General features: G+C 35.2%; 1 non-coding gene across 1 annotated transcript; it reads left to right on the top strand.

The window, feature by feature from the left end:
• The first annotated feature begins 12,584 nt into the window (after positions 1-12,584).
• On the top strand, positions 12,585-12,690 carry LOC149839654 (small nucleolar RNA R71). Its single transcript, XR_016431710.1, has one exon. It is a non-coding gene; the product is annotated as a small nucleolar RNA R71 (small nucleolar RNA).
• The last annotated feature ends 8,192 nt before the right edge of the window (positions 12,691-20,882 follow it).

The raw sequence follows: 20,882 nt of genomic DNA, 5'->3' as shown, positions 1-20,882 counted from the left end.
GAAAGTGCAAGAAAGCAAGAGAATAGAGAGGGAGAAAAATTGCAATCACTCATAAGCAATCACAACAAGGGTGAACAAAAGAAATCCCTTCACATTTACATTCATTCATATTTTTGCCCAAAGGTTTGTTACAGTTCAAATCTACGGACTGACCCTTCAAGGTATTTTTCAACCTAAACCAAAGTACATGGGTGGCTTGGAGAAAGTTGCAAGTGACTCGACATTTTACATCAAGACTTAACCAAGGCAAAACAGACTCTAGACAGAACTGTACAAAGTAAATCGTCGAGGAACACACTCCCTCATTTAAGTCATGTGCCACCCTCAACGCCATCTGCTTCGTGGTAGGCCCTAAATTCGGCTGGATAGTAGCTCTTCATCTTAAATGTTGGCTCCCACATCGGCTTCGTTGTCTCCTCCCACTACACCAGATACTTGTTTGCTTCGCTTAAGTAATTTTTCTTATGGCAAATGATCTTGTTGAGACGCTTCTCGTCCCATTGTGCTATTAGGGCCCTCTGTAGGATAGGAGCACATTATGGTCTTCCTTGTCCGCATAGAACGGTTTCAGGTTGCACACGTGAAACATCAGATTCACCTTTAAGTTTGGGGGCATGTCCAGCTTGTACATTAGGTTGCTCACTTTCTTGGTGATGGTGAATGGTCCATCGTACTTCTTGATTAGTCTGTGGTGCCATCCATGAAAGATGCTTGTGCGATCTGGGTAGAGTTTCATCAATACCTAGCCTCCAACACGGAACTTAGTAAGACGACGGTGCTTGTCTGCCCGCTTCCCCATCCTCTTGGCCACTTTATGCAAAAACGACTTCGTTAACTCGGTTTGCTCATGCCAATCTTGAAAAAACTAATAGGCAAATGATAGCCTTCCCTTCTCCTGCGCGGCTAGAGTGTGTGGAGTCAGTGACTGTTGTCCTGTGGTTATCTTGAACGAGTTGTGCCCTGAAGACTCGCTCTTCTGAAAATTATAGTAGAATTGGACCACGTCTATGAGATTTACCCAATCCTTTTGATTGGCGCTAACAAGTGCCTTCAATAGTTTGTTGATGTGCTCTGTCTGCCCATCGGCATGTGAGTGAAAACCTGTTGAAAATAACAGATCAAAGCTGAGTAGCTGAAACACTTTATGCCAAAATTTGTACGTGAAGCGAGCATCGCGATTGCTCACAATGCTTCTTGGTACACCACAGTGCTTCACCACATGCTTGATGAACAACTCCACCGTCTTCTTTGCAGGTCACTCTTTAGAAGCTGGGGTGAAGGTAACACATTTAAAAAAATGATCAACCACCACTAGGATAGAGCTGAAGTCATCTACCTTCGACAAACTAACAATGAAGTTCATGAAAATGCTTTTTTAAGGACTTTTTAAGATAGGTAGAGGCTTAAGGTGGTCGACAGTCTTCTGGTTGGTCCATTTGTCTTATTCATAAATCATGGCTTGTCGGCGCATTTCTCGACATTGACTCTTGAGTCTTTTTCCTAGCTTGAGAACGGGCTCTGGTACCACTTGTTATGGGCTTATTTCTTCAATAGGCTAGTGCAATGCGATGATCATTTTTTACCTTCGCAAGTATTTTGGTTGCTCGCTCGCAGCTACAGAAGCTTTGATAATTGAAAGTGCAAGAAAGTAAGAGAATAGAGAAAAATATAAATCACAATCACTCAGGAACAATCACAACAAGGGTGAATAAAAGAAAGCTCTTTGCATTTATATTCATTCATATTTTTACTTAAAAGCTCTACGGACTGACCCTTCAAGGTATTTTCAACCTGAACCAAATACATTGGTGGCCCAAAAAAAGCTGCAAGCAAACGATAAAAAATCTTGTGACGGTAAGAAACAACCATTGCATCACAGTGGCCTGTCGAAGAAATAGTCCTCTGACAAATCAAAGGACTCTAATAATAAATTAAGATTGTTCTTAAGTTAGATCGTGTGTAGGCTTGAATGTATTAGCAAAAAAATTTATTCCTTACAATGATAATTGACAGATCAATCATCGAAAAATCAAATGGACCCAATTGTGTCATAGCAGGTCGAGTAATTGTTGGGTTCATTGGCTTATCACAATCTAAATACTATATTTAAAATAATAATTAATAATAAGTTTTATATTCTAATGGTTAAAAGTATAGTTTTTGTTAGGGAGGATAACGGTTCAAAGTATCATTATCTAGTTTATAAAATATTTAAATAAATACATTGCAGTTGACCGTCCTACACGGTCAAACTTATTTTGCTCATCCGATAAAATTACTAATTTTATTTTTTAGTTATAAAAATAAAATGATAACCAAAGTAATAACTTTGGTAGCATTTGTAAAGTCCGAAAAGTTTGGTGCTTTTATTATGCCGATTAATGACTATGTGCCGATTTAGTCACATCCGGAGGAACTGCCGAGGAAGAATGTGTGACTACTATGAGTACGAACGTTCTTTTACGATACTTTTTGAACTGTCTAGAAAAATTGACTCTCATGCCCCTATTTATATGGTCAATGACTCATGTTTTCTTCAAGATGAAACCGTTGACTTTCTGGTAGGCATGTCATTGTGAGAAAGATGAGGTTAGCTTTTAAATAATCCGATAATGACAACCATGTCCTGACGTGTGGGACCTCTGTGTAATTTTGTATTTTCAGAAGAGGCCACGTTGAAACCCTGTGCAACCAAACAGTGTAATGAGCATTGGGGAGTACACCCAGTTTCGACCTCACCGCAAAGGATGACATCCGTGGTTTTCGAACTTGTGACATCCTATCAACCTGGTGACCTACCAGATGAGTGGAGCCCTTGTTGGCAACTCGTAACTTAGTTACCGTAGTAAAAAGCTGGTGAGAGAATTAGTGATATGTGACTAGGGTGTCAACAGGTCAAACCTGTTTCGAATCCACCTGACTTTGTGGTGCTGGTATCGGGTCTGGATCTGGGTCTGATTGGGCCATTACAAGAAAAATCATACCTGGGGTCCTACAAAGATTACATAAAAAAGACCACTTCATACTTGCTAAAATACTATTTTTTTTAATCTTTTTGACATTGAAAAATCATGAATCTTAATTAAAACTTGGTTTGAACACGGGTTAGGTATAAAATTTCACAAACCATATCCGGCTCCATATACTAATCAGACCTCCTTCTTTATCGCAACAAGCCCTGGCTGTATAGTGTTTGGTACAGGTTTGGTCCGGCCAAACCTGGCCCATTGCCACGTGTGGCAAGACGCAAGTGCTTAAAGAAAATGCCTTGTTATGTGGAGAATGAAGCTTTTAGGAAATGCAAAAAGAAACCACCAAAATTTTTCATCAAATGAGAAAAAATAGATAAAACCAGTGCTTTCCCTTAAATAGATCTTTAAGTTTTTTTTTACCAAAATTCACATTATATAAGAAAAAAAAATTCTATATCATGAAAATAACATTATTGTTACATACCAAAAATGTGGGTCTGCAGCAGTTTAGATCTTAACCTTACTCATGAGGATCTGTAGCCAGAGGAGCAGTAGCACAAACATTCCCACATCACACATGTCCAATCCCTTAATCCCTACTTTTTGAGCAAATCCTCTCGTAAATTATGCTTTCAAGCTGGTTAGCTACAACATATTGTAGCAGAGAGCAGCAGATCAAACACTTCAGTTGCTTCCATTAGTATCAGTAACATCAAAATTAGCAGAGTGCAAAGCTGTAAAAATAGAGCAGAAATACAAGAAATAGTCTTCATTCCAGTCCGACCAACTCCAAAAGCCTTCGTTACTCGCTCCCTACCATCACAATTGCTTCTGAAACTCCATCTTTGTGAACATAAGGATGAAAAATAATGCTCAATAAACTGTTATCCAGCAATCATGGTGATCTAAATAACCCACATTCCTCTCAAACATGTTATGCACTTCATTTACTTGCCCACATTTCATATACATCCCCATGACTACAGGGAACATCATGCTCATCTTGATTGAACATATCACAAACAACACAAAAATCACTAATATTTTCTGATTATAAGAAACCTAAATCCAAAAACATCGAATTCCCATCCCCCAAACATCTGAAAATTCAAATGTTACCAAATGAAACCATAACCTGAAAAAAAAAGGAAAATCAACACAATAGATCAATCAAATATAGACAATATTGTCATAATTCTTCAAATGAGGAAAATGATCATGAATCCATGAAGCTCACATGTTAAATAAAAAAACAAAAGGAACCAGGGGCATTCATATCATCAGGATGAAGGTTTCTAATCCTCCACCCTCCATTAATGAGAAGGGAGGCCCCTAGCCAAGCCCGGAGAGAGAGAGAGAGGCCTAACCTCTGGCTGGAAAAGGTTCCCTAAACTTTAATGTTTCCGATGTTGTGGTTGCCTCTAAAGAGTTTTTTGGCAGCCTCCAGCAAGTTGCTGTTGTGTTTGTCAGTAGTTTCATAAAGGTGATGGAGGAGTCCAATAAGCTTGTCCTACTTGATATGACCAGTAGTCTCTTAAAGGTGGTGGGTTAGTTGTGTAAGTTTTATGAAATAAATTTTTAAAATAATATTTTTAATAAAAATAGTGTGAAAGTCAGACACCAAATAATAAAAATTGGCTCGCACGAGTGGTGGAGTCCGAGTCGATTTCAGAGAACGAGAGAAACACTTTGTATTCCACAAAAAAACTAAGCTACTCTTTAATGCTTTGAAAAATAAAAAAATTAATTAACTAATTAACTGAGAGTACGACCCTATACAAAGGGCTTAAACAAATAAAAATAATTAAGTGACCTTATTACAAACCCAAAATAAATGAATGAATAAATCCTAAGTTAAAAAGAAAAGAAAAGGGTCTTCAATGCTTGAGCTTCTAGTCCCTTTGATGTCTTTGATTTATGTTATTTTTTGTCTATTTGAATTTTTGAAAGCCCTTGAGGAGCTGAAGGGCTTTTTGAGTAGACTTTTTAAGGACCTCAGAGGGTTCTTCAAGAGTACTTTTGAGGGCTTATTGCATGATCAACAACTTTTCTGCAAAACAAAAATCACAAAACAAGACAGAACAAAGGAAAACTAAACAAACAATTAATGTTACTTCAAAGAAAAATCACAAAAACAAGAATCTAACTACTAAGAACAAACTAACTATATGTAACAAATATGAACTAACATATAACAAACCAAAACACTAAATGACAAAATAGCAAAACTAACTAACTAACAAGAAAGTAATTTGTAACAAATTACTAAAAGACAAAACTTAAAAACAACTAAATGAATCTAATAAACTATATGATGTATGAATTCAACTTTTTTAACAAATCTGAAGCAAACTCATGAAGAATTAACTAAACTACCTAGAATAACTACTTAATTTAAGTAAATTAACTCTAAATGCAAGATCCAACTATTGTATTTTAAATTAACTAAACATGCAATAATAAAATTTAAGCTAACTAACATTCACTTAACATGAGGCAATGTAAACTAAATCTAACTAACCTCTAATCATATTGTATGGAATTCACAACTGGACTAATTTAAATAACAAACATAAAACAATAATAAAATAACTAACCTAACTATTTAATTTGATGAATTAAAAATCAAAAGCAAGAAATCAGCTAGGATGTATTTAACTAATTTGACTATGAAGGCTAAAAAAAAATATCAAGACTAAAGAAACACTGAGATCTAGATTGTCGTGAATTAAACTAATATCCTACAACAAACATGAATAAAAAAATCGCTAATATAAACTATGCTAACAAAATCGATAATTGAAATAAGAAGAGAATTGATTGAGTAGTTTTAATCTAAATTAATTATGCTAAACTAATTAATCTAATGGCATAAGACTAATTACTAGATTATTCTAATTGCTGTGAAACTAAAAGTTGACCTGAATTAAAACTGCAAAAAAAAAATTAATGCTTAATATCTAATTCGGCTAAGCTACTCTATTTAATTAAAAATGATAATTTAGCAATAAAAACAACTATTGTCTAATCTAATTAACAAAAATCAAAATGCTAAAATTGAATTAACACAAATCTAACTAATAACGAACATGAATTAAATCTAATTTATTTGGAATAAAAGAAATCTAATTATTCTATCTATTTTACTTTATCGATTTCTAATTAGTTACTAAATAATGATAATTACAATTAATTAAAACTAATTTGAATATGATGAAAACTATCAAGACATAATTCACACAATAAAAACTAACTTTTTAATAAATATAGTTGGAGATGTTAGATCTAAGAACCGAAAAATAAAAAAGAATTAAAATTAGTATCAAAACCCTAATAAGCTATTTCAGAAATATCACTAAATTTATTCTAATTAATATAAATTTTTTGATCTAAACTAATCTAACATGAGTGATTTGAAATCACTAAAATATCAGAAAACTCTATACTAAATCTTTCAATTTGAATAACATAATATTATTCTATGCACAAATTAAGAAAATCGGCTATACTAAACTATTTTATATTTTTTTCTTTTTATATTTTTAGATGATGAAAAATAAAACTAATCTAAACTAGACATGATGAATATGCCACGAATAAACGAAACTACATGCAATGATATGATGCATGCTATGCAGAAACTAAAACTATGAAGAAACAAGAGAGAAGAAACATACCTTCTAATCTGTTTTCGACGGAGGAGTTGAGAAGAAGTGGTCTTACCTTCGAGATGCACATATTTTTGACGATAGAAACAAGAAGAAGCTAGCGACAATAGAGATTAGAAGCAAGACAAAATAAGTGGGAAAGAAAGAATCGAGGGAGGAACCAACCAAGAGTGAAACAAGAGAAAAAGAGAAGAGGGGGAGAGAGACAGAGGCCTGCATTTTCTCTAAAGGCAAAAACGTGTTCTATGATTGAAAAATCTAATACTCTAACATTAGGTCAAAACGTGATTTTTCAAAAGAGTCCACCTCTAGAAAACATATTTTTCAAAAAGAAATACTTCTAAACACACTAAAATTAATTAATACACTCCTAATCTAGTTAGACTACACATTAAAAAATTTTAAACTAACTAAAACTCTGAAAAATGCAGAGAAAAGCTTAAAATATACATTTTTACCTATAATTTCAATTTCAAAGCAGTTTCTCAAAAACACTGATAAGAATGAGTTTTTAATGCAATTTTTCGCTAGATCATGCATAAAATTGTATGAATAAAATGCAAATTATATGCACAATCAGTTATAATTCTTTATATGTTACTTATATGCCCTACGTGAACATAGAGTTGGATAGATAAAACTTACCTGCTAACCTTGTCCTACTTGATATGACCAAGTATAATGTCATATTAGGTATAGATTGGTTGTATGAGCACTATGCTAGTATTTTTTGTTAGGAAGGAAAGATTGTGTTGTCTCAACCAAGTTGTTTGGAGATGGAGTTCGGAATTTTTAGACCCGTCCTGAAGAACAAAGATCATCAGGTTAAAAGCTCAGAAGCATCTGAAGAAGGGATGCACTGCCTTTCCGGTTAGTGTGACCCTGACAGAGCCTACTACCCAATCGAGGGAAGAGCTGAAGATAGTCCATGAGTTTTCGGATGTGTAGCCAATTTCTTTTTGAGAAAATCAGGCTTTCTTATGAAAAGACATGGATCTTGCATGTGTTTCGTATTATAAATTTGGCCTCTCTAATTACAACATACTAGGATGTATACATGAATGTATATGAAATATTCATAATGATTCAAAATCGTGAAATACATCTTTATGATATTTTCTTTATAAAAACAAGGATTTAATTATGTGTTAGTTGAAAATGCATTTTATCCTATTTATTTCTATTTTGACCAGTTTAAAAAAAAATCATGTTTCTTCAAAATGGTGATCCAAAAATTTCTGAAATTTTAGAAGCATGTTTTAGACATGTAGGAGAAATCTAAAAAATATTTGGGTTAATTTGATATCTGAATTTGAAGATACGACCTCTGCAAGTCAGAATAGAAGACAAAAATTCTATAAAGGCTGCACATTTTTGCTGATTTTATTTATCTTAAATTGTTTAATATTTATGTTAAATATTTTTATGTGTGTTAGTTTATATATTATAAAATACACAATAAAAATTTTATGCATAGATTTATTACGGTTTAAGAATTAAAATTTGACGAAAGTTTTGTTCCAGAACCTGATTTTTTTTAACACAGTCTATCCAAAAATAGAAATAGACTGTAGTGTGTGAATTTTAATTCTCATATAGGATGACGTTTAGACCTGATTTCTTTTAAAGATTGTGTCACACACACCCAACTAACTATAGTAAAATTTATAAAATTTATTTTATTTTATAAATTTGTTGGCTAATAGTTCTTCAGTTAAGCAGAATCCGAGAGGTCTGTTCAGTGAACATAAAATAAGTTTTGCTAAAAGATTTATTTCTCTATGAATTAGAATGAGATTTCACTTAGGTTTTGAGTTGTAGATAGATAATACATTTGTGCTCTTATTTTAAAATTTTCAAATTTAAATTCGTTATATTTTGTTAGTAATAGAATTTACACCGACTAATAAATTCTATCAATGCAGTTTTGAATTGGAACTCTTGTTTATATTTATGTCACCATAAGAAAATAGATCAATTAGACATGAATTGGTTGCAAAACTGAACCATATGGATACACTACTTGTTTGAGTAGTGCATGGCGTTTTTGCAATGATGATTTTAAAAAGATATTTTCAATAAATGTTTTGGAAAATTGGTAACGAAATATATAAAAACCGAACTTCCACAAACGTGGTGAGTACGGGTCGAATCCACAGAGAATAGGATAATATTCAATATCAAATCTAATTACTTTACTTTATTAATATTTCAAAATGTCTACAATGAAAAGTAAAAGTTAACTAGAAGATTAACTAAAAAAATATATAAAAATCTAAACTACATTGCTCAAGCATTCTTTCAAGTCTAAAAGGGTATTTTTGTCCTTTTACAAGTTATGACATTCATGCTTTTGGCATAAATATGCCTTTTGACCTGCAGTATGCTTGTCAACCAGATGATCTATGCTTGGTCCAAGACTCGAGGCCTCCCATGACTTCTTCTAAGCTTCTGAAAATGTCTGCAACTCCAGCAACTCAACGAAGGAACTGGTGGTCGGTGGTTCGAAGGACGGTAGGTGGGAAAGAAGGGCTAGCCTGAGAAACTCCTCGGCTCGCTTGAGAGCCCAGAAATCTCCTCGGTCGGATAACACCCAAAAAACTCATCGATGCGAAGATCAAGCTCCTTCAATGGCTGTCGTAGTGCTGCAAAAAAAATCAAAAAATTAGTAAAAGCTTGACACAAAAATATAAAACACATAAAAGACATAGAAAGAAAGAAGACGGAAGACGCCCGGAAAAATCTTCTGCAGTGCAACACCCGGAAAGCTCCACGGTGCGATGAAACGATAATGAAGGATGGACAATGGAGGTGGCTAATGTTGTGGAGAACTTCTCAAAATTCTGGAAAAAAAAATCAAAATGAGGGGCGTCCCCCTTATGTTTGTTTCTTTTTTTAAAAATTTCGAAAACACTCTTATGAAAAAGTATTTTCATAAACACTCAAAAACTCTCAGAATTTGTTGGGTGCCTCTTTTGGAAAAACATGAATGGATCTATGGATTGGGTCAATGTGATCCAATCTGTTCCAAGATCCAAAAATTTGTTATTCTTATATGGGTCTGGATCTGGATCTCGGTTGGATTCGCTCTATTACACAAAAAAGCTCATAACTTCGCCAAATTAACTTGAAATTGGACGAAATTTGAAATGTAGCTTCCTATGACTTGAACTTTAGGTCGATGACTCCCAAACCAGACGACTTTAGGGTATCAGGTGTAAAACATCCCTAAGACTTAATTACTCAAACCCGACAGGTCTCACTAACGATGTCTAAGCAAAGCGTTTGACCTCCCAGTTGCCTCTTTTCATAGAAACGAAACACGTCAACTAGTGTCTGTCTCCACTACTTAAGTGACAACTTAAAAGACTTAGAACAACTACATTTACTACTCATCATATATTTTTCACTACTTTTATTTGTATTATACTATGCATTGTCATACAAGTAATTCTATCAAGACTTCTGCAATCACATGTTCTCATTTGGTCAAAATTTATGCAACAATTATTCCTTTTAGATCAATTTTTTGAAAAAAAATTGAATATGAGATTTAAAATTCTAAGCATATGTCAAATCCTACAAAAGACATTCCATGAACAACTGGAAATTGATTATCTAACAAAAATTTTTAATAATCCCTCCCCCATGCTTAAATGGTGTTGTCCTCAGCAACACTCCCCCATGCTTAGATGAAACTATATGCATGAATGAATGTATTACAAAACAAATATAAATTGAGATAAAGATAGATACAACCTGGCTATGTGCTGAAGCTCATTTGAATACTCTATTACCACATCCATGCACCACCATCATGCACACACAGATGCACAATTTTCTGCAAACTTGACATGAAGTTGACATCTTAATTATGTCTCCATCCTCGTGTCCTGTAAAAATAATCACCATTCTTGCACAAGAGATTAGATCAAATGACTAATGAAATTAAAAAAAATAAAAAGCAAAGCGAACACTGAAAAATAAATGAAAAATCAAATTCTACTCCTACTATGTGTATATGGTACACGATTTCTGCTCAGATCCTATCCTATTTCTCTCTTGAGCATAATATGCTCAAGCACACTCCCCTCCTTTGACACAATAAAAGACATCTTAACAAAATAACTGTTTAGGCTATCTTCTACTATATAACATACATCGAGTGGATCTCTAAACAACAACAAATCTCAGTCTTCTTCCAGTAACTCCTGAACAATATCTATATGGAAACAAGACTCATCTCTGGCGGGTCTCATGATAGCATTAAAAATATCCAGTCTCACTTTCTTGTTGCCAAAGGATAAATCCATTGCCCTGGTACAATAGTTGATACATGCATTGGTCGTCGCCAAAAATGGTCAGCAAAGGATGATCAAAGTCTAACGATGGCTATCTACGCCCTCCATGTCCAAGATGATGAAGTCAACTGAGAAATAAAACTCATCGAACTTGACTAGCACGTCCTCTCGGATTCCTCTCAGAACCTTGATAAAATGATCTGCTAGTTGCAGGGTTATAGGTATCAGCTTAATTTCTCCTAACTCAAAAGAATCATAAAAATATGCAGGTAAGATATTCACACTGGCTCCTAAATCCAATAATGCTCTCTCGATTTTGATATTTTCAATAACACATGAGATGATCAGGGTGCCAGAGTCCTTGAGCTTAGGTGGAGTTTGATGCTAAAGCACCAAACTCACTTGCTCAGTTAGAAGCACCTTTCTCTTTGAATTTTCTCTTCTATGTACATAGTTCCTTCAAGAATTTGGCGTACGCCGACACTTGCTGAATGGCATCCAACAAGGGAAGGTTGATCCGCACTTGCTTGAATACTTCAAGCATGTCTTGCATCGTAACCCCTTGCTTGCTGATGCCAACGAGAGATTCTAATGTTTTAGGATAGGAGGGTTTAGGGACATACTTTGGGGGTTCCTCCTCTTGCTGAGGAGACTCACTTCTATCCTTTCTCTTATCTGGGGTGGACGATTGAGTAGAAGTGGATGGCATGGTGTCACCGGGATCATTGGTCATCTCTCTCAGGGCTACATGATACTTGTGTCCACTCCTAAGGGCCATCATTGCCTTAGCTTGTTGTTGGTGACTATTAGTCATGTGCAGGCCAAACATGGGTTCCTTGCCCTTGGGGTTTATGACAGGTTGGTTGGGTAAACTACCCTCAGTTCTCTGTGTTAAGGCCTCTGCTAATTGTCCTATTTGCTGCTCAAGCTTGGCTATTGATTGGGTATGAGAACTTTACACTTCTCGAAAGCAATTCAATTAAAAGTTGACACATCCTGAAGTGCTTGGAGAAGTTTCTCCTCAAAAGACGACTGCGGAGCGATCTCTTGAGGGTTGGAGATAGTTCAACCTCTGATAAGTATGAGTGAAAGCACTAGGCCTTATAATCTGTTGACTCAGAGGGACAAAAATTGATGATTGTGGATTTCTTCAGAAAAAATGAGAATGGTTTTGCCAACCTGAATTATATATAGAAGAATACGGGTCATTCATGGGTTTGGCGAACCCCTAAGCAGCCTGAACTTGTTCTTGGACAAATTCAGGATGCTGAGTTGCCAAAGGGCACTCAGTGACATGATGTGCAGGACTAGAACATAGAGTACACACCGTCTGTTGATAGGATGGTTTGACTAAAAGTTGGTCCAACTTATACACAAGCATCTCAACCTTACTCTGAATCACATCAGTAGGCCCTACTACTAGTAGCCCACCCTTCTTGGTACCACTCGGTGTATTCTTCTCAGAATGAAATGCTGAAGACGAAGTCGTGTGGTGCATGAAGTTCTTAGCTAATGTCTCAAATAACCCCTACACTTCATTTTTGCTCTTCAACATAAAAGTACCACCACAGGATGAATCTATCATTTGTTTGTTCCTCTCGGACAAACCATCATAAAAACTCTGCACTATCTGCCACTTGGGTACTTAATGATGTGGGCATTTCTTAAGCAGGTCCTTCATATGTTCTCATGTCTCATAAAATTTCTCACCATTCATCTCCAAAAAGTTGGTGATGGCTCACCTAAATTGGTTTGTGCGACTAATAGAAAAATACTTCCTAAGAAATTCCTGTTGTAATTTAATCCACGTCTCGATTTGGCCCGGGTTCAAGGTCTTGAACCAATGCTTTGCCTTGTCCTTTAGAGAGAACGAAAAGAGTGTCAACTTCATAGCATCGTCTCCGAAGTTATTGATTTAGACCGTTGAACAAATCTCGAGAAACTCATCGAGATGCCTATATGGGTCCTCATGAGCAAGACCATAAAATGAAGGTAACATTTGAATAATGTTGGCCTTGATCTCATATTGAGGCACTCCTATCTTAGGTCTCCAAATTACAAATGACTGGGTGTACTCCTTAGGGATAAAGAAATTCCTCAATGGACAGGTTTCTTTCTGTTGCTCCATCTGCTCCGCTATTCGATCCAGACTTCTAGATCTTCTCAAGATATGCTCTGGTTCTAGATCAAATGGGTGAAGAGGAACTCCAAAAGTTCTCTGCCTCTGCATACACCGAGTCAGCCCAGTGTATAGATTGACTAACTCTAATTATTCTATCCTATCTAATCTAAACTAACACGCAACAAAAATTTACAAAAATATAAAGTAAATGAAAATAAAATAATTTAAACAAAGTCAGAATAATTTAAACTACACTATGAAATTTAAATAACAAAGTCTATTCTAATTCACACAATTAGCACAAAATATGAAAATCACAAACTATGTTCTCTAAAACTCACTTGTCTATTCACTCCTTTAATCATGCAATTCAGTGAATCCTAGAAAAATAGTACGTGAATCCTATATGTACTAACTAAGTGAAAACCTATATTTACTTACTAATCCTACTAACTAAAAAAAATATTAAAATAAAATATTAAAAATGATGAATATCAATCACCGTTCCCCGACAACGGTGCTAAAAATTTGATTTGTTTTGTAATGATGATTTTAAAAAGATATTTTCAATAAATGTTTTGGAAAATCGACAACCAAATATATAAAAACTGAACTTCCATAGGCGTGGTGAGTACGTGTCGGATCCACATGGAGCAGGATAATATTCAATATCAAATCTAATTACTTCACTTTATTAATATTTCAAAATGTCTATAATGAAAAGTACAAGTTAACTAAAAGATTAACTAAAAAAAATATAAGAATCTAAACTACGTTGCTCAAGCAATCCAAGTTCAAAAGGGTATTTTTGTTCTTTTACAAGTTATGACATTCGTGCTCTTAGCGTAAATATGTCTTTTGACATGTAGTATGCTTGTCAACCGGACGATTCTCGCTTGATCCAAGACTTGAGTCCTCCCACGACTTCTTCTAAGCTTCTGAAAATGTCTACAACTCCAGCAACTCAACAAAGGAACTGGTGCTCGGTGGTTCGAAGGACGGTAGGTGGGAAAGAAGAGCTAGCCCGAAAAACTCCTCGGCTCGCTTGAGGGCCCAAAAATCTCTTCGGTCGGATAGCACCCGAAAAACTCCTCAGTGCGAAGATCAAGCTCCTTCAATGGCTGATGTAGTGCTGCAAACAAAAATCAAAAAATTAGTAGAAGCTTGACACAAAAAAATAAAACATATAAAAGACATGAAAAGAAAGATGATGAAAGACGCCCGAAAAACTCCTCGGCGGCGCAACACCCGAAAAGCTCCACGGTGCGACGAAATGACAATGAAGGATGGGAAATGGAGGTGGCTGGTGCTGTGAAGTACTTCTCAAAATTCTTGACAAAAAAAATCAAAAAGAGGGGCATCCCCCTTATGTTTGTTTCTTTTTCAAAAAATTTCGGAAACACTCTTATGAAAAAGTATTTTCATAAACACTCAAAAACTCTTAGAATTTGTTGGGTGCCTCTTTTGAAAAAACGTGAATGGGTCTATGGATTGGGTCAATGTGATCCAATCTAATCCAAGATCCAAAAATTTGTTATTCTTATATGGGTTTGGATTTGGATCCCGACTGGATTCACTCCATTACATAAAAAAGCTAATAACTTTGCCAATTTAAGTTGGAATTGAACGAAATTTAAAACGTAGCTTCTTATGACTTGAATCAACATAAACATGGGTTTTAACACTAAAAATATAGATAATGACATGCATATTAGTTACTAGGCTAAATGAATTGTATGATGTGTTTACATGCTTTTATGATGATATGATATGTAACATTATGATTTGACATGCAACATGAGGTTATTATACTTAATATGATATTATGATTTGCATTACGATGATAATGGTTGCTGCTAGGTGCTATGAGACATGAAATGTATGCTTGCACATGTAGATGCTCACGAATGAGCTTATGGTTTAAAGAATCAATTTAGTGCTATGAGATCATAAGTTTGTTATGTTGTATACTTATGTATGATGTGCTATAAGACATGAAGAGACATCCATAAACATGTTAATAAATTAAATTATGGTCAAAAAAACCAATAAGGTGTCATATATGCACACATGTATGTGAAGCCATGTGATATCATTGTGTTGTAAGGCATAGAAGACATGCATACATTACTCAAGTGTGAGTGAGGGGTTGTTGAGAACCCATAAGGTGTTTAAAGTGCACCAAAATTATGAATAAACTGTATTGACTATGACCTTAATAAAGATAATTTTTCTGGCAGATTTATATACACTTAGAGAGTGTATGTTACCGAATAAATTCATGAATTCTTGGTATACTTTCGAGGTGTATGTTATTGGATATCCTAAACTTGGGTACACCTTGAGGGTGTATGTTACCAATGATCCTTGGTCTACCTTGGAGAGGGTACTCAGAGTTAGGGGATTAGGCTTATCGTATGGCCTAGGTGATACGTCTCATTACTCTCTAGAGTTTGTAAGATCGATCATATTTGTTGTCACTGGGAAAACTTCTCTTAGTTACAGATCGCTTCTAGTGAGATTTGACCTAATTAGTCACTCGAGAAATCTAAAATACATAGTATAATAAACACCCGAGTGGTCTCGTTTGAGTTATAGTATACCCTTTGCGTACTCGATAGGGTTGTAAGCAAGATAAATAATAAATTAGTTGAGTAGGTTTACTTTTCAAAAATATACATTTATTATAGTTATCTATATGAATGATATTTGTTATATTGCTTTATATATGCTTTGAAAGACTGAATGTTTACATGTTTGCTTAATTTGTATATGCATACATGGTTATCGTGTTTCCTACTGAGACTCGTTGCAGTCTGACCCCTACTTTACCAATGTTCAGGTAACGAGTAGGATGTTGGAGCGATGCTGGTGGTGCCTATGACCATTTCTTAGTTCTGAGATATTTTTGGAGACAATTTATAAATTGTTAAGACTTATATTTATGTTTTTCAAACAATTTAATTCAATTAAGTCTATAAATATTATGGCTTAATTTTTATTCAAATATCAGATTCTTGAGTGGAATCGAATCTTGAGTTAGAGCTGAACCCAAATCCAATATGAAAATTGGATCCAAACCCATGTTGAATTACATATTTATAACCTGCCCAAAATTCTTAACAAAAAACAAATAAATTTTTTCGTTGTGTATTTACAAAAAAAAATCTTGTATTTTCAAGTTAAAATTTTAGGGCGTTACAACCTTTTCGCTATTTCATTCTGTTGAGGAGTCTCAAGAGTAGTAAAGTGATGCGTGATCCCTTCTTTTCTACAGAAGCTATTGAACTCATCAGAAGTAAACTCACCCCCATTATTCGTCTTCAGATACCTAATGTATTTCATAATATGCTTTTTTACCTCAACCTTTCATTCTTTAAACTTTACAAATACCTCTGATTTATGCTTTAGGAAGTACATCCAGACCTTACAAGAGTAGTCATCTAAGAATGACACAAAGTAATATGCACCATCTTTGAAATTTACTGGGGCTGGTTCCCATACATCTGAATGTATGTACTCAAGAGGATACTTGCTCTTACGCACACCTGTATGAAACCGGACCCAGCATTGCTTGTCAATAATACAATACTTGCAAAACTCTAACATAATTTTATGCTATGCAACAAAATTTTTTATGCAATTCAAGCATGTCTTTCTCAGTCATGTGGCTGAGTCTCATATGCCAAAGATTAGTATTGTCTTCCTCCATAGAAGATAACATAGCAACAACCCCAACTATGGTCTTGCCAATAAGTCGGTATAGGTGACCCAACTTTTCTACCTTCATTAATACAATGGCACCTCTTGTTACTTTCAAAATCCCATTGATTATACTAAATGTGTACCCTTTGGAATCCAATGCACTCAAAGATATGAAATTCTTTCGTAACTCTAACATATGCCTGATATCGAAAAGAATACAAATATCTCCATCAAATATCTTTATCTTTACACTATCAATTCCTACAGTCCTACATGCAGCATAATTTCTCATGAGAATTGTACCACCATTATATGAGATATAAGAATCAATTACACTTTTATTGGAGCACATATGAAAAGAACAACCAGAGTCTAAAATCCATGAATCAAGAAAAGAATCCATACCTAAAGAAACAAAGAGTTTGTTTTTTAAATCTTCGGCATTTGACACTACACTTAATAAAAAAAATTTGCCTTTACTTTCTTGGCATTCTCTTAGAGCTTATGACACTTTTTCATAATGCGTTCCAACTTCTTGCAATAATATTATTTCAATTTTAGTTTTTTCCCTCAATTTTGACTTGCTACGATATGATGATTGTGTACGCTTGTTAGGCCGACCCTTACTTTCATTCAGTGTCTTCGCAATCAAGCCTTAAGTTTTTTTATCATTCAAAGATGCCTTATCAAGCATCTTGTTCGAAAGCAATGCACGGTAACATGACCAAAATTGATACTTTGTTTTTCATACAAAAGTTTGGTCTTCATGCTCATATATTTAGAGGATAAAACTTAAAAAGAATTAGAGACATGTCATCTTCATCAAGCTTTACATCCATACTCATATAATAACTTACAATTCTATTAAAGACATTCAAGTGATCCAAAACACAAGTGCCTTCCTTCATCCGAAACTCATAAAGTTGTTGTTTCCAATACAACTTATTAGGTAAGGACTTTCATATACAAACTCTCAAATTTTTGTCATAACTCCTTAGTCGATTCAATTTTGAGCACATTATACATGATATCATAAAAAAACAGTCTGATTATGCTTGCAATACTAAAATTAAACCTTTTCCAATCTTTATCACTCATTGTATATGATAAAATAGTGGTTTGTTGCCCATCAGTTGTCACCACCAGTTTCATCACTATACCCGATAGGCCTTTGTATAAACCCTGTTGGATCAAAAGATCCTTCACCCTTCTTTGCCATCAAATTTCTTCACATCAAACTTGGTACTCAATATCTTTTAGGCCATATTGAATCTTCCTTAAAGAAAAAACTATGGCTCTGATAGCATTTTGTTGTGATTTTAGGGTCCAAACACAAAATTAGAAAGATGTTTGGATTCGATAGGGCCTCAAAGAGAGAACACAAATTACCTAAACATACAAGAAGATTTATGTGGTTCGACGATATGCTTACATCCACAAAGCGAGTTCGAGATGATCTTATTAATGAAAAAAAAATCACATTACAAGAAAAATATGCAAAAACATAAAAGAGAAACAAAAACATTTATCGATCGGTCTACCAAGTAAACATGTACGTGCAGCCAAACCTTCCTCTCTCTACCATCAAGATAGAACACTCAACAACATCTTGATAATCTTCAATAAAGGACAACTCTTACCAAAAACCCTTCTTTCTTCCCTCTCACAACTCTATTTTTTCTCAACACCAATACCACCTTCATAATACCACTAACGTATACCACATAAGAGAACCGTAATGTAATAGTAAAGTCAACAAAAAAGCAAAATACATTCTCATCAAAACTTTACACATGATATGGCACGTGGGTCCCATATAAACCTGAAGCCACAAAATGACATTTTTTTTCTTTTATTAATATAGGAGGGTGCCTTATCCCCCAACTCTTTCTTCTCGAAAAAAAGTTTATTATAAAATATAAGAATCATGGATGAAGTTTGTGGTTTCAAGCTTTACTTGATCGTAACTTCAGCCATAACTTGTTTTCAAGCATCATTCGACCGTTTAATCACGGTTTGGGCTTGTATTAACACAAATTAGTCAACCAAGCTACGACGGCCCAACACTCTTTTCCACATGAGTGTAGTTTGGCTCATGCCAAAGCTTGAACGGACAAACAATCACATGTTCCTAAGCTGATACCTAAACTCAAGCTCAACCTAGCCTTAGATCAAGTAAAGAATAGAAAAGGACCAGAGTAAAACGGTAAGAAGATGTTCACCATATGTCTTCCAAGAGCATGACCAATCATGAAACATTGACCAAGGCAATGGAGACCGGTTTCAAGGCTAGTTAGCCTTCTACAACCAATCGAGGGTATGCACCAACAACCTAGCCAAGGTTTATCTGTCGATGGGTCTTTTTTTTTTTTATTTAATAATGAAAACAAGATCACCTCGGTTATGATGTCTCAATTAGGGGCCAAGAGGTGCCATGTTGACAACAAATCGGTTCCACTTATCTTCATACCCTGTTTTGATATTTCATTGATGCAAGTTGTTTTGATCAGATCGGACTCTATAGATGTGATCTACATACATCATTCATAGTGAGTATTGACATTTAAATTGCCGAAATCCCACTTTTGTGCAAAAATTTTTGTTGACGATTCAAAAATCAATTGTTGACAAAACACAAAATTATGTGATTTAAAAATTCAATTTTTTATCAAAAAAATATGATCTAAGGGTCGATTCTTATTAAATAGACCATGCTGAATCCATCTATTACATCAAAACTACTTGCATAATAAGATTTAAGAGGGGTATAAGGATGGGAGATGTCATAGAGTTTGTTTCAATGTTGGCAATAAGATTTGAGAACTCGTTGACATCCATTAAATTGAATGCTTTAAAGTAACCCTTGTGTAAATTGATGTCTGTCTTTTAAAATCTTTCATGTAACTGGTAGGGGTCTGCCAAGGGATGGCACTGGACCTGGGCGGGGGACAAGGTCTCCATCCCCCACCCCGTCTCAAAATCCGTACCTTCATCCCTGCACGGGGATGGATTTTAACCTCCACCCCTGCCTCCATCCCGGTTTCAAGTGCAGCTCCATCCCCGGTACAAACGGGAGCGAGGCAGGGTGGGGTCTTGTTTTTCTTCGGTCTATAGTCATCCCTTGAAGGATTGAGGACGGAGCGGGGTGGGGGAAAGTGTAAGTCCATCCCCGCACGGGGATAGATTTTAACCTTCATCCCCGCCTCCATCCCCATTTCATGCCCTTCATCCCCAGTCCAAACAGGGCGAGGCGGGGCCCCATTGTTCCCCGGTCCACTGCCATCCCTAGGTCTGCCTAACCCCAGCTTGCCAATCTGAAAAAAAAACCTTGTGTGTCATTAAATGAGTCATAAACAACAGAAAACCAGTTTTTTTTTTTTTTTTGCTAAGAGTTGTGATGCATAGCAAAAGCATGATGTATTCAGGTTCATAATCCATTTCATTTTTTTGGATTTTTTAGATTTGGTTTTAATTAGAATTTGGATCCATTCAAGATCCAAATTAGACTATGGTTTTTGGCTTTTGCATATAAAAAATTCATTGGCCAGTTCACCTGAATCGTTAGCCAAACGATACAGGGCTGAAACATTGCTTTTGAGAGAAACTTTTAGAACAAGAAAACTTATATTTAAGTAAAATACTTTTCTAAAAAACTCAATTATGGATTCAATTGGATCAGATCTTGGGTTCAGATTATAATGATTCTTAAATCTGAATCTCATTGTTCCCATATCCTAACACCAACACATTGTTTGCCAATTTTTTTTTTTTTTTGCAACTCGTTCTTTTATACCATTTTTCTCAACCATCTTTTTGAATGTAAGACCTTTCAAATAACGTATTCAGTATTTAACGATTTTTGTCATTTCAAGTATTGCTAACTATGACATAGAGTTGTCCACAAGGGCTTAACTAATCTTGTAGGGGCTACTTGTGAATGTCACCAAGTTGACGGAACGTCACAAGTTCGAAACCCATAAGCAGCATCCCTTGTCGCAAGGCCTAAGCTTGGTGTACTCCATGATGGGCAGAGGGATCTCAAAGGTTTTTTATCAGATTTTTAGGAGGGGGATGGGGCTACTTGTGAATGTCACCAAGTTGACGGAACGTCACA

The sequence above is a fragment of the Nuphar pumila genome, chromosome 4 (assembly GCF_984573655.1).
Source record: "Nuphar pumila chromosome 4, dmNupPumi1.hap1.1, whole genome shotgun sequence".
Taxonomy (NCBI): domain Eukaryota; kingdom Viridiplantae; phylum Streptophyta; class Magnoliopsida; order Nymphaeales; family Nymphaeaceae; genus Nuphar; species Nuphar pumila.
Note: the sequence above shows the minus strand (reverse complement) of the source record. Positions and strands in the feature narration are given on the sequence as shown.